Here is a 4,050-nt window from a genome sequence, read left to right as displayed (position 1 = left end):
GCATGTGTTCGTCATTTTCCAGACTTTATACTTACGTTTGATGGAAACATGCTTAACACCAAACAGGACTTTCGGGGTAAACGGAAACGTTAAAGATGCAAAACTTCGAATGTGCCAAAACCATGAATAAAGTGCAATCAATCTAATGCAACTACCCTTTCCCCACATGGGGGGGGGGGGCAAACCCAGCATTCCGGCCACATTCGTTAGCACACCTTCGTGGTGGTTGTGCCCAACATGTTGCGGTTATGGTGCAGTTGTGGAAACGTGGCTTTGAGTACGATCATGTGGGGGTGGGGGGGGGGGGTGTAAATATTGATAACCATGTTGGTAATACATACATGGTGTTGATATTGTTCATTTATAACTTACAGCATTACCGTCGATATACGTTACAGATCAAAAGGCTGGGTTGTGGCTGGGAAAGTATGTGCAAGAAATCCAGATCACTTGCTAATCAAAAGTTTCATCCTACGCAAGTACACGAAGTATAAACAGCGGTATGAAAATGAATAGTGCAGCCCATCCTACGTTGCATAGTTGTCAGCTATATCGAGTCTTCCAATTATGAAACCACAGAACTGCAAGCAGGAAACGGATACCTGGCACATTCCATATCGCTAGACTCATCCTGGTAGCTGCCCATCGAGGACATTGCATGATAACCACTGCACTCGATTATTTTCCTAGAGTATCAAGGTCACAAGCACGCCACGTTGATGTGATTAAACCGTTTATTTCATAGTATGCGTATCATGCAACAGGCGCGTTACACTTGGAATGCGCGCAGCGCGTGGGTCCTGCCATTCCGCTCGTGGTGCGCTCGGAAGTTCGGGTGGCAGCAGAATTTCAAGGCCGCGATCGTGATCACGAACTCGAGGAAGTCGACTTCCCCATCCTTGTCATCACCAAGGTCCCTCAGGATGCGGCTCACCACGAACCCATCCACGGGATTCTGAATGGAATCAAAGCAGCAAGAGTTAGAAAAGCCTGGACCTGGACTGTGGAACATGGGCTAAATAGACAGCAAGTGATGGTACACGGCGTAGTGCCGGTCATTCTACCACGTGGAATAACTGTGAATAAGCCAACCACAATACGTCCTGCATTCTCAGAATTAAATGGTCCATTCGAAGTTATAAGACTACATTAACCCCTTATCCGTTTAGTCACCCCCGATTAGGCCCAGTGAGACATCTCCAAGAAAGAAACACCACTGCATATTTCTGGCTATCACCTCATGAAGCCAGTAGTAAAAATCAGCTAAACGGCGTATTCATTAGTACAAGTTTCAAGTTTACTCTCAAACACAACAGTGTGCTAAAGTAGCAACTAATCGGCAGTATACGTGACAAACCCTACCAAATTGTCGGTCGGGTTTGACGGACATTTACGCGATCCAAACCAAACATTTATTAGTACAGAAGAATGGAGAGGGTATAACAAGAGACTCAAACATGGGATGAACCGAGGGACTGGTCCATACGAATAGCAAAACCACATCCCACCTGGATTAGACTCTTGCCCTTATCCCCCTTTAGGAAGCTCCTGAACGTTTCCTTCTTCAGGCAATCTTTCACAGCACTGTCGCGGGCGAGTTCATTGAAGGTGGACAGGAGCTTCAGGGTGGCTGCATGGAGGTCGCTCATCTTCATAAGCGATGTACGGTCGAGTCAGTACGCAAGTGGAATCTGCGAAGACACGACAAACAACGAGACAGCCTTCAATCACGTGAAGACAATGCACACGGCACCTCTCTACGCACCATAATGACTGATCACGTAGCGCCCCAGCTTTGTTCCAAAAACAATTTCTGGCCCAAACCTCAACCAGCGCTGCACACAGCTCTCACCGAACCCAGGTAAAACCCGCGCGTTGCAGAGATCCCCACTACACAAGGCATCTTGCCCAACACCGCGGCGGTGGCGGTACCTGCAACAGACGTCTGCAACTTTGACGACGACTGCTGCCACCCGTTGCGGCTTTTATGAAGCGCGGCCAGTGACGTCACCACTCACACCTGCTCGCTCTCACTGTGCGATTAAGTGATGATGTTTTTTGATTGGTCCCGTTTATCTCGTTTCCCGGCTAATTTACAAGGGAAGTCCGTGATGCCAGAGCACAGCAGAAACAACATCAACAGACAATGAACTCATGGGAGGCACGTGCCAAGAGGCCCCAACATTGCTATCAAGCGGGCGCTTGATGGAGGGAGTGGAGGTGTTTGCACGGGGACGAAATAAAACACATTCCTGCGGAGGGAGCTGGTAGGAATGTTGGGTTGCTCGGTCAATGGCCAGCGTCAATGGCGGCGTGGTGTATTCCGCAAATATGCCCGACTGTGAGGGCGGGCACAATCCGGAGTGAGTAGGTTAAACGTTGAATTTTATAAGGGTTGAATTTTATAAAAACTTTTTCAATAAATATAATCATTAACCTCAAACGAACATAATAGCGGGTCCCATAAGCCCCCGGCTCTCTCATAAACTCCGTTGCGACGTCATTTAATGTCTGTTGAAGGCGAACGATATGGCAACCTATTCCTCTCGACGAGCTCTACCCGATGCGCTAATCAAAGTTTCAAAGTTGTGTTTATTCTGCGACAACAGAATGATCCGAGACGAGATATCCAAGGTTATGAAGAGGCCATCAGAGGATTGAACCAGCCCAGCTGGAAAATGGGAAAATATAGACCCTTGCTTTTGGCGAGTTCATGAACCAACTCCGATGACACCAGGGCTAATGAACTATTCACTTAGGTTTCTGCCTTTGTATAGACACATCCCAAAGAAATAACAATTCGCAAAGGTGTGCTGCTGCTTCTGCTCAAACAGCAGGAAGACACGACTTAAATTATGCCTGCTTGTGTCGCCAGCCCGTCCTCTTTCCCGTCATGATCGTAACGAGAGAGCAGGCCAGCTAAACAAAAGCATTTGGGGACGATAGAAGTTATTCTGAGTTGTGTTCTTGTCCAATTCCGTACCACACAGTAGGTTGAGATGACTGGACAGCTTCACAAATAGAGAACGCAAATCAGGTTACCAACTCTCCATCAATGTCCGGGAGTGTCCACCGAAATTGGCATCATTCTCCGGGTGACAATTTAAGGTGATACCGGAGCTTTTAATTGGATACTATAAGGAAATTAAACATCTCCCGCAATATCTTCAGTCAAGAGTTGGCAAGCCTAAACGTGAGTGGGTCATGTGACGGCAACACTTTATTCAAAAGTGCTCTTCTGGGTAGCTTTCGTTTCTCTGCAACAGTGGCAAAGAAAACCTGCCAATTAGCTATTAGTTAGGAACACTGATGTGTTGGAGAGCAAACCTACAATATTTAGAATGCGATTCCAATGTTGTCTCCGGTAATTACAACCAGCTTCATCAGGCGATAGCCATGATTAAGACCCCATTTATATTCACGCGATTTAACAACAAAAAAACAAGTTGTGTGGACGCCGTTGCACGGAATTCGCCCGCTCTCGTCGACGAGAGAGAAAGAGGAGCCGCAGACAGCAGCCACCAGCTCTGCTGTCCTCTGTATACGAAGGTGTTCTCGGCCACATAATGAGCGTTTACGTCTGGGATGAAACCATAGCGCCCAGAGAAAACCCACGGCATGTGCATGGCGAGGTAAAACTTGATTCCGTACAGATGGAACACGTGGGCGTACATGTTTGCTGTACCGCCTTCTCCTGGCGAGCCAGGGTATGGTGCCTCATTGACGCCAAGGGGTTGGGAGTTTCACAGCATTTGTGCGATCCACCAACCCTCGCCTCTACAGTGCTGGATTACCGGCGTTTGTAGTCACCACCGGCCGGCTAAAATAAATAACCTTAAAGTGACGTCATGAGCGAGACTAGGTCTACGCGTGCCAGCATCACTGTAGAAAAAATACCAAATTAAAATAAATTGCCGTGCAAATGATGAAGCCGATCGTTCCCAAGGAACGATCAACGATGGTCAGGCAGCGTGGCGGTGGTGGTCAGCTCGTTTGCTGGGCGCTGTCGTGGTGAGATCTTATCTCCCTCGCCTGGTATGCAGGAGGTCG

The 4,050-nt window shown here is 47.9% G+C and overlaps 1 pseudogene across 1 annotated transcript; it reads right to left on the bottom strand.

Moving 5' to 3' along the window:
- Window positions 1-720: 720 nt before the first annotated feature.
- LOC144727222 (protein S100-A1-like) lies at window positions 721-1,926 on the bottom strand (annotated as a pseudogene). Its single transcript, XR_013587356.1, has 3 exons — window positions 1,853-1,926; window positions 1,509-1,691; window positions 721-955 (listed from the first exon to the last, which is right to left on the bottom strand). The product of XR_013587356.1 is annotated as a protein S100-A1-like (transcript).
- Window positions 1,927-4,050: the final 2,124 nt, after the last annotated feature.

Source organism: Lampetra planeri, chromosome 25 (assembly GCF_965212315.1).
Source record: "Lampetra planeri chromosome 25, kcLamPlan1.2.h2, whole genome shotgun sequence".
Lineage (NCBI taxonomy): Eukaryota > Metazoa > Chordata > Hyperoartia > Petromyzontiformes > Petromyzontidae > Lampetra > Lampetra planeri.
The sequence above is the reverse complement of the archived record's forward strand: the minus strand, read 5'-3'. Positions and strand labels throughout refer to the sequence as shown.